Below are 9,837 nucleotides of genomic sequence, written 5' to 3'. Positions count from 1 at the left end.
CACAGTTAATACTTCCTACCCAAAGCTGTGTCATTTACGCCTTATTCAAGCACACAGGTTGGTTTGTTATTCATATTTATAGCATATGCTCACAAGCTCCTGTTACAGCTTATAATACGACTATCTGAAGGAACACAAGTTTTGATGTGTGTATGATTTGCATTTTAAAATGACAGAATTGAACTTGGTAATAACAATGTTGCCACATAACGTCCTGAATCACACATTTGATTAAAAGATAGTGTCCAGCATGAAAAATTTTTTTTTTAATCCCTGTATGTGACTTTGAAAAAACACTAATGTGACATGATGTTTTTGATAGGTGGTTAATAATAGGTTCAGGGTGCTTTCTTTTCATCACTGGTGTTATGTCGTTGTCTCAGAAGTAACTGAAAGTAACTTACTGAAAACAGATAGTTTGCGACGATGAAGTTCACTAACTTAAATACTAACATGGGTGCCACCTGTCTCCTCTCTATCTTCACCAGCGTCAGCAATTCTCTCAGACAACACACAGCCTTGCCTTAGCAGAGGATGGTTTCGATCCATCGACATCTGGGTTATGGGCCCAGCACGCTTCCGCTGCGCCACTCTGCTGATGACGACTGTGTCAAATGAGAACAAGAGTTGGGCAAACTCTTCTTCAGTAGGTCAGTAGGTCGATCATGTATACACATTAAGTTATACGTGCAGATTCACCACCAGCAGCAGCCTACTTGAGCCTGTTTAGTCTGTGAAACCCCACTGGAAGATAGCCAAATACCTTGTCAAACACTCACTACAAGGGGCCGGTTAGCTCAGATGGTCAGAGCGTGGTGCTAATAACGCCAAGGTCATGGGTTCAACCCCCATACTGGCCATGAAAGTCCGCTGCGTACAATAAAAAAAGAAAGCCACAAGCAAGACTGGTGGCAGAGTATGTCAATTGTTCAAATCGGTGGTCTTTTTTTGCTTGGAGGTAACAATGTCTCCCAGTGCAGCACCACCAGCCACGTTTACCCATGCAACTCCCAAAATTGCTAAGCCAAAGGAGAGATTCAGACAGTAAGACAGCCTGGTGTCTGTTGGCAAGCTTCACCCTGGTGCAGGTACAACGGATTAAGCTAACGGTGTACAGGGACCTCTCCGTGCCCTGGATGACAAGTGTTCAACTTTTAGGTAATCGACGACAAGACTTTAACAAGCTACGTCGTGAGGCACGACTCGCAAGCCACAGCCACACGCAACGTTTTACAGAACTCCTTCAAAGTGTGGTAGGACACAAATTATGGCTCTGAGAGAAAGCCTTTCAAACAATTATTGTCATATGGCAGTGGTGGGATTTGAACCCACGCCTCCTCAGAGACTGGAGCCTAAATCCAGCGCCTTGGACCCCTCGGCCACACTACCTGTGGAAGGGCTTCACTTTTCAGCTTTTTCAGCTTCAGGAAGAAGAACGTTTACCCTGAAGAAGTGTTTCCCTCTGCTGTCTGCCCAAAAGTTATAAAGACAAGGAAGATTTCAGCACACCAAGGATTGACCACCATCACTAGTATTGTGTGCACGGACTGGTGTCTTAAGGTTTGAGCAAGTGGGCGCCACCTGTCACTTGTCTGTCTTGACGAGCGTCAGCAATTCTCTCAGACAACACACAGCCTTGCCTTAGCAGAGGATGGTTTCGATCCATCGACATCTGGGTTATGGGCCCAGCACGCTTCCGCTGCGCCACTCTGCTGATGACGACTGTGTCAAATGAGAACAAGAGTTTGGCAAACTCTTCTTCAGTAGGTCAGTAGGTCGATCATGTATACACATTAAGTTATACGTGCAGATTCACCACCAGCAGCAGCCTACTTGAGCCTGTTTAGTCTGTGAAACCCAACTGAAAGATAGCCAAATACCTTGTCAAACACTCACTACAAGGGGCCGGTTAGCTCAGATGGTCAGCGCGTGGTGCTAATAACGCCAAGGTCATGGGTTCAACCCCCATACTGGCCATGAAAGTCCGCTTCGTACAATAAAAAAAGAAAGCCACAAGCAAGACTGGTGGCAGAGTATGTCAATTGTTCAAATCTGTGGTCTTTTTTTGCTTGGCGGTAACAATGTCTCCCAGTGCAGCACCACCAGCCACGTTTACACATGCAACTCCCAAAATTGCTAAGCCAAAGGAGAGATTCAGACAGTAAGACAGCCTGGTGTCTGTTGGCAAGCTTCACACTGGTGCAGGTACAACGGATTAAGCTAACGGTGTACAGGGACCTCTCCGTGCCTTGGATGACAAGTGTTCAACTTTTAGGTAATCGATGACAAGACTTTAACAAGCTATGTCGTGAGGCACGACTCGCAAGCCACAGCCACACGCAACGTTTTACAGAACTCCTTCAAAGTGTGGTAGGACACAAATTATGGCTCTGAGAGAAAGCCTTTCAAACAATTATTGTCATATGGCAGTGGTGGGATTTGAACCCACGCCTCCTCAGAGACTGGAGCCTAAATCCAGCGCCTTGGACCCCTCGGCCACACTACCTGTGGAAGGGCTTCACTTTTCAGCTTTTTCAGCTTCAGGAAGAAGAACGTTTACCCTGAAGAAGTGTTTCCCTCTGCTGTCTGCCCAAAAGTTATAAAGACAAGGAAGATTTCAGCACACCAAGGATTGACCACCATCACTAGTATTGTGTGCACGGACTGTTGTCTTAAGGTTTGAGCAAGTGGGCGCCACCTGTCACTTGTCTGTCTTGCCGAGCGTCAGCAATTCTCTCAGACAACACACAGCCTTGCCTTAGCAGAGGATGGTTTCGATCCATCGACATCTGGGTTATGGGCCCAGCACGCTTCCGCTGCGCCACTCTGCTGATGACGCCTGTGTCAAATGAGAACAAGAGTTGGGCAAACTCTTCTTCAGTAGGTCAGTAGGTCGATCATGTATACACATTAAGTTATACGCAGACTGACCAATCAGCAGCAGCCTACTTGAGCCTGTTCTAGTTCAGAAACCCAACTGGAAGATAGCCAAATACCTTTTGTCAAACACTCACTACAAGGGGTCAGGTTAGCCCAGATGGTCAGAGCCGCGGTGCTAATAACGCCAAGGTCATGGGTTCAACTCCCATGGCTATGAAAGTCCGGCCAGATAATAAAGAAAGCCAAGGGCAAGACTGGTGGCAGAGGTCAATTGTTCAAATCGGTGGTCTTTTGCTTGAGGTAACAATGTCTCCAGTGCAGCAACAATTCACTCAGCCACTTACACATGCACTCCCAAAATTGTTAAGCCAAAGGGAGAGAGATTCAGACAGTAAGACAGCCTGGTGTCTGTTGGCAAGCTTCACACTGGTGCAGGTACAACGGATTAAGCTAACGGTGTACAGGGACCTCTCCGTGCCTTGGATGACAAGTGTTCAACTTTTAGGTAATCGATGACAAGACTTTAACAAGCTATGTCGTGAGGCACGACTCGCAAGCCACAGCCACACGCAACGTTTTACAGAACCCCTTCAAAGTGTGGTAGGACACAAATTATGGCTCTGAGAGAAAGCCTTTCAAACAATTATTGTCATATGGCAGTGGTGGGATTTGAACCCACGCCTCCTCAGAGACTGGAGCCTAAATCCAGCGCCTTTGACCCCTCGGCCACACTACCTGTGGAAGGGCTTCACTTTTCAGCTTTTTCAGCTTCAGGAAGAAGAACGTTTACCCTGAAGAAGTGTTTCCCTCTGCTGTCTGCCCAAAAGTTATAAAGACAAGGAAGATTTCAGCACACCAAGGATTGACCCCCATCACTAGTATTGTGTGCACGGACTGTTGTCTTAAGGTTTGAGCAAGTGGGCGCCACCTGTCACTTGTCTGTCTTGACTTGACGAGCGTCAGCAATTATCTCAGACAACACACAGCCTTGCCTTAGCAGAGGATGGTTTCGATCCATCGACATCTGGGTTATGGGCCCAGCACGCTTCCGCGGCGCCACTCTGCTGATGACGACTGTGTCAAATGAGAACAAGAGTTGGGCAAACTCTTCTTCAGTAGGTCAGTAGGTCGATCATGTATACACATTAAGTTATACGTGCAGATTCACCACCAGCAGCAGCCTACTTGAGCCTGTTTAGTCTGTGACACCCAACTGGAAGATAGCCAAATACCTTGTCAAACACTCACTACAAGGGGCCGGTTAGCTCAGATGGTCAGAGCGTGGTGCTAATAACGCCAAGGTCATGGGTTCAACCCCCATACTGGCCATGAAAGTCCGCTTCGTACAATAAAAAAAGAAAGCCACAAGCAAGACTGGTGGCAGAGTATGTCAATTGTTCAAATCGGTGGTCTTTTTGCTTGAAATAATGTTCCTTAGTGCAGCACCACTCAGCCACGCTATGCAACTGGATGACAAGTGTGTTCAACTTTTAGGCACTCCACCACAAGACTTTAACAATAAGCTACGCCGCGGAGGCAAGTACCTACTCGCAAGCCACAGCCTAACGCTTACAGAACTCCCTTCCCAAAGTGTGGTAGGACACAAATTATGGCTCTGGAGAGAAAGCTCTTCAAAATACCTTTGGTTGTCATATGGCAGTGGTGGATTGAACCCACGCCTCCTCAGAGACTGGAGCCTAAATCCAGCGCCGTGGACCCCTCGGCCACACTACCTGTGGAAGGGCTTCACTTTTCAGCTTTTTCAGCTTCAGGAAGAAGAACGTTTACCCTGAAGAAGTGTTTCCCTCTGCTGTCTGCCCAAAAGTTATAAAGACAAGGAAGATTTCAGCACACCAAGTATTGACCACCATCACTAGTATTGTGTGCACGGACTGTTGTCTTAAGGTTTGAGCAAGTGGGCGCCACCTGTCACTTGTCTGTCTTGACGAGCGTCAGCAATTCTCTCAGACAACACACAGCCTTGCCTTAGCAGAGGATGGTTTCGATCAATCGACATCTGGGTTATGGGCCCAGCACGCTTCCGCTGCGCCACTCTGCTGATGACGACTGTGTCAAATGAGAACAAGAGTTGGGCAAACTCTTCTTCAGTAGGTCAGTAGGTCGATCATGTATACCCATTAAGTTATACGTGCAGATTCACCACCAGCAGCAGCCTACTTGAGCCTGTTTAGTCTGTGAAACCCAACTGAAGATAGCCAAATACCTTTGTCAAACACCTTCACTACAAGGGGCCGGGTTAGCTCAGATGGCCGAGCTGCGGAAAGCATTAACGCCAAGGTCAGCGGGGTTCAACCCCATACTGGCCATGAAAGTCCGCCTTCTTCAGCATACACAAAGAAAAGCCACAAGCAAGACTGGTGGTAGAGTATGTCAATTGTTCAAATCGGTGGTCTTGCTTGAGGTAACAATGTCTCCCAGTGCAGCAGTACCAGCCACGCTTTACACATGCAATCCCAAAATTACAAGCCAAAGGAGAGTTCAGACAGTAAGACAGCCTGTGTCTGCTGGCAAGCTTCACACACTGGTGCAGGCCGTTCTGATTAACGGTGTACAGGGACCTCTCCGTGCCCTGGATGACAAGTGTTCAACTTTTAGGTAATCGATGACAAGACTTTAACAAGCTACGTCGTGAGGCACGACTCGCAAGCCACAGCCACACGCAACGTTTTACAGAACTCCTTCAAAGTGTGGTAGGACACAAATTATGGCTCTGAGAGAAAGCCTTTCAAACAATTATTGTCATAAGGCAGTGGTGGGATTTGAACCCACGCCTCCTCAGAGACTGAGCTCCAACCAGCTTGGACCCCGGCCAATAATTCACCTGTGGAAGGGTCACTTTCTGGAGCTTTTCAGCTTCAGGAAGAAGAACGCTTTTTACCCTGAAGAAGTGTTTTTCCTCGTTGCCCGCCCAAAAGTGCTATAAAGACAAGGGGAAGATTTCGGCACACCAAGCGATTGACCACCATCACTAGTAATATTGTGTGCACGGACTACTGTTGTCTTGGCGTTTGAGCAAGTGGGCTTTCACCTGTCATTTGTCTGTCTTGACGAAGCCGCCAGCGCAATTCTTCTCAGACAACACCACAGCCTTGCTCTTAGCAGAGGATGGTTTCGATCCATCGACATCTGTTATGGGCCCAGCACGCTTCCGCTGCGCCACTCTGCTGATGACGACTGTGTCAAATGAGAACAAGAGTTGGGCAAACTCTTCTTCAGTAGGTCAGTAGGTCGATCATGTATACACATTAAGTTATACGTGCAGATTCACCACCAGCAGCATCCTACTTGAGCCTGTTTAGTCTGTGAAACCCAACTGGAAGATAGCCAAATACCTTGTCAAACACTCACTACAAGGGGCCGGTTAGCTCAGATGGTCAGAGCGTGGTGCTAATAACGCCAAGGTCATGGGTTCAACCCCCATACTGGCCATGAAAGTCCGCTTCGTACAATAAAAAAAGAAAGCCACAAGCAAGACTGGTGGCAGAGTATGTCAATTGTTCAAATCTGTGGTCTTTTTTTGCTTGGCGGTAACAATGTCTCCCAGTGCAGCACCACCAGCCACGTTTACACATGCAACTCCCAAAATTGCTAAGCCAAAGGAGAGATTCAGACAGTAAGACAGCCTGGTGTCTGTTGGCAAGCTTCACACTGGGGCAGGTACAACGGATTAAGCTAACGGTGTACAGGGACCTCTCCGTGCCCTGGATGACAAGTGTTCAACTTTTAGGTAATCGACGACAAGACTTTAACAAGCTACGTCGTGAGGCACGACTCGCAAGCCACAGCCACACGCAACGTTTTACAGAACTCCTTCAAAGTGTGGTAGGACACAAATTATGGCTCTGAGAGAAAGCCTTTCAAACAATTATTGTCATATGGCAGTGGTGGGATTTGAACCCACGCCTCCTCAGAGACTGGAGCCTAAATCCAGCGCCTTGGACCCCTCGGCCACACTACCTGTGGAAGGGCTTCACTTTTCAGCTTTTTCAGCTTCAGGAAGAAGAACGTTTACCCTGAAGAAGTGTTTCCCTCTGCTGGCTGCCCAAAAGTTATAAAGACAAGGAAGATTTCAGCACACCAAGGATTGACCACCATCACTAGTATTGTGTGCACGGACTGTTGTCTTAAGGTTTGAGCAAGTGGGCGCCACCTGTCACTTGTCTGTCTTGACGAGCGTCAGCAATTCTCTCAGACAACCCACAGCCTTGCCTTAGCAGAGGATGGTTTCGATCCATCGACATCTGGGTTATGGGCCCAGCACGCTTCCGCTGCGCCACTCTGCTGATGACGACTGTGTCAAATGAGAACAAGAGTTGGGCAAACTCTTCTTCAGTAGGTCAGTAGGTCGATCATGTATACACATTAAGTTATACGTGCAGATTCACCACCAGCAGCAGCCTACTTGAGCCTGTTTAGTCTGTGAAACCCAACTGGAAGATAGCCAAATACCTTGTCAAACACTCACTACAAGGGGCCGGTTAGCTCAGATGGTCAGAGCGTGGTGCTAATAACGCCAAGGTCATGGGTTCAACCCCCATACTGGCCATGAAAGTCCGCTTCGTACAATAAAAAAAGAAAGCCACAAGCAAGACTGGTGGCAGAGTATGTCAATTGTTCAAATCGGTGGTCTTTTTTTGCTTGTAGGTAACAATGTCTCCCAGTGCAGCACCACCAGCCACGTTTACACATGCAACTCCCAAAATTGCTAAGCCAAAGGAGAGATTCAGACAGTAAGACAGCCTGGTGTCTGTTGGCAAGCTTCACACTGGTGCAGGTACAACGGATTAAGCTAACGGTGTACAGGGACCTCTCCGTGCCCTGGATGACAAGTGTTCAACTTTTAGGTAATCGACGACAAGACTTTAACAAGCTACGTCGTGAGGCACGACTCGCAAGCCACAGCCACACGCAACGTTTTACAGAACTCCTTCAAAGTGTGGTAGGACACAAATTATGGCTCTGAGAGAAAGCCTTTCAAACAATTATTGTCATATGGCAGTGGTGGGATTTGAACCCACGCCTCCTCAGAGACTGGAGCCTAAATCCAGCGCCTTGGACCCCTCGGCCACACTACCTGTGGAAGGGCTTCACTTTTCAGCTTTTTCAGCTTCAAAAAGAAGAACGTTTACCCTGAAGAAGTGTTTCCCTCTGCTGTCTGCCCAAAAGTTATAAAGACAAGGAAGATTTCAGCACACCAAGGATTGACCACCATCACTAGTATTGTGTGCACGGACTGTTGTCTTAAGGTTTGAGCAAGTGGGCGCCACCTGTCACTTGTCTGTCTTGACGAGCGTCAGCAATTCTCTCAGACAACACACAGCCTTGCCTTAGCAGAGGATGGTTTCGATCCATCGACATCTGGGTTATGGGCCCAGCACGCTTCCGCTGCGCCACTCTGCTGATGACGACTGTGTCAAATGAGAACAAGAGTTGGGCAAACTCTTCTTCAGTAGGTCAGTAGGTCGATCATGTATACACATTAAGTTATACGTGCAGATTCACAACCAGCAGCAGCCTACTTGAGCCTGTTTAGTCTGTGAAACCCAACTGGAAGATAGCCAAATACCTTGTCAAACACTCACTACAAGGGGCCGGTTAGCTCAGATGGTCAGAGCGTGGTGCTAATAACGCCAAGGTCATGGGTTCACCCCCCATACTGGCCATGAAAGTCCGCTTCGTACAATAAAAAAAGAAAGCCACAAGCAAGACTGGTGGCAGAGTATGTCAATTGTTCAAATCTGTGGTCTTTTTTTGCTTGGCGGTAACAATGTCTCCCAGTGCAGCACCACCAGCCACGTTTACACATGCAACTCCCAAAATTGCTAAGCCAAAGGAGAGATTCAGACAGTAAGACAGCCTGGTGTCTGTTGGCAAGCGTCACACTGGTGCAGGTACAACGGATTAAGCTAACGGTGTACAGGGACCTCTCCGTGCCCTGGATGACAAGTGTTCAACTTTTAGGTAATCGACGACAAGACTTTAACAAGCTACGTCGTGAGGCACGACTCGCAAGCCACAGCCACACGCAACGTTTTACAGAACTCCTTCAAAGTGTGGTAGGACACAAATTATGGCTCTGAGAGAAAGCCTTTCAAACAATTATTGTCATATGGCAGTGGTGGGATTTGAACCCACGCCTCCTCAGAGACTGGAGCCTAAATCCAGCGCCTTGGACCCCTCGGCCACACTACCTGTGGAAGGGCTTCACTTTTCAGCTTTTTCAGCTTCAAAAAGAAGAACGTTTACCCTGAAGAAGTGTTTCCCTCTGCTGTCTGCCCAAAAGTTATAAAGACAAGGAAGATTTCAGCACACCAAGGATTGACCACCATCACTAGTATTGTGTGCGCGGACTGTTGTCTTAAGGTTTGAGCAAGTGGGCGCCACCTGTCACTTGAGTTTGTATGTTCTCCCTGTGTTTGCATGGGTTTTCTCCGGATTCTCAGGCTTCCTCCCAAATTCCAAAAACATGCAAAATGTGGATTAGGTAAAGTGGACACTCTCGATTGAATGTTGGTGTGAGAGTGAATGTTTGTCTCTACATGTGGCATGGGCGAACTGTCCAGGGTGTACCCCGCCTTTCGCCCTGTGCCAGCTGGGAGTGGTACAGCACCCCCCAGCGAACCTCGTATGGAGTATAAAACAATAGAAAATGTATTGATTGATGGATGAATTGAATCTCTTCCTCCTGTTAATCTCATTAATAAATCAAGTGATTCAAACAATATGCACATAGTCAGCAATAGGTTGTGTAAGCCAGGTTAAAAATGCAAGCTATCGAAACTAAAGCACTGTTGTTAATTTCTTGTTTTGTTTTTTTTTTTTAGAAATTAATTTCTAATCATATTTGTTGGCTTGGCAACAAATGCACAGTAACATATATTTGATGTTCTTTTGTTTGTTTTTTGAACAATACAATACAATTTACCAACTGTGGGC

General features: G+C 47.3%; 12 non-coding genes across 12 annotated transcripts; 6 read left to right on the top strand and 6 right to left on the bottom strand.

The window, feature by feature from the left end:
* Positions 1-786: 786 nt before the first annotated feature.
* Positions 787-860, top strand: trnai-aau. Its single transcript has one exon. It is a non-coding gene; the product is annotated as a tRNA-Ile (tRNA).
* Positions 861-1,307: 447 nt separating this feature from the next.
* trnal-uag lies at positions 1,308-1,389 on the bottom strand. Its single transcript has one exon. It is a non-coding gene; the product is annotated as a tRNA-Leu (tRNA).
* A 514-nt stretch (positions 1,390-1,903) lies between these two features.
* On the top strand, positions 1,904-1,977 carry trnai-aau. The gene has a single exon. It is a non-coding gene; the product is annotated as a tRNA-Ile (tRNA).
* Positions 1,978-2,424: 447 nt separating this feature from the next.
* trnal-uag lies at positions 2,425-2,506 on the bottom strand. The gene has a single exon. It is a non-coding gene; the product is annotated as a tRNA-Leu (tRNA).
* A 1,028-nt stretch (positions 2,507-3,534) lies between these two features.
* trnal-uag lies at positions 3,535-3,616 on the bottom strand. The gene has a single exon. It is a non-coding gene; the product is annotated as a tRNA-Leu (tRNA).
* A 519-nt stretch (positions 3,617-4,135) lies between these two features.
* On the top strand, positions 4,136-4,209 carry trnai-aau. The gene has a single exon. It is a non-coding gene; the product is annotated as a tRNA-Ile (tRNA).
* Positions 4,210-6,256: 2,047 nt separating this feature from the next.
* Positions 6,257-6,330, top strand: trnai-aau. The gene has a single exon. It is a non-coding gene; the product is annotated as a tRNA-Ile (tRNA).
* A 447-nt stretch (positions 6,331-6,777) lies between these two features.
* On the bottom strand, positions 6,778-6,859 carry trnal-uag. Its single transcript has one exon. It is a non-coding gene; the product is annotated as a tRNA-Leu (tRNA).
* A 514-nt stretch (positions 6,860-7,373) lies between these two features.
* Positions 7,374-7,447, top strand: trnai-aau. The gene has a single exon. It is a non-coding gene; the product is annotated as a tRNA-Ile (tRNA).
* Positions 7,448-7,894: 447 nt separating this feature from the next.
* trnal-uag lies at positions 7,895-7,976 on the bottom strand. Its single transcript has one exon. It is a non-coding gene; the product is annotated as a tRNA-Leu (tRNA).
* Positions 7,977-8,490: 514 nt separating this feature from the next.
* trnai-aau lies at positions 8,491-8,564 on the top strand. Its single transcript has one exon. It is a non-coding gene; the product is annotated as a tRNA-Ile (tRNA).
* A 447-nt stretch (positions 8,565-9,011) lies between these two features.
* trnal-uag lies at positions 9,012-9,093 on the bottom strand. Its single transcript has one exon. It is a non-coding gene; the product is annotated as a tRNA-Leu (tRNA).
* Positions 9,094-9,837: the final 744 nt, after the last annotated feature.

Source organism: Solea senegalensis, unplaced genomic scaffold (assembly GCF_019176455.1).
Source record: "Solea senegalensis isolate Sse05_10M unplaced genomic scaffold, IFAPA_SoseM_1 scf7180000012428, whole genome shotgun sequence".
In the NCBI taxonomy this organism is placed as follows: Eukaryota; Metazoa; Chordata; class Actinopteri; order Pleuronectiformes; family Soleidae; genus Solea; species Solea senegalensis.
Note: the sequence above shows the minus strand (reverse complement) of the source record. Positions and strands in the feature narration are given on the sequence as shown.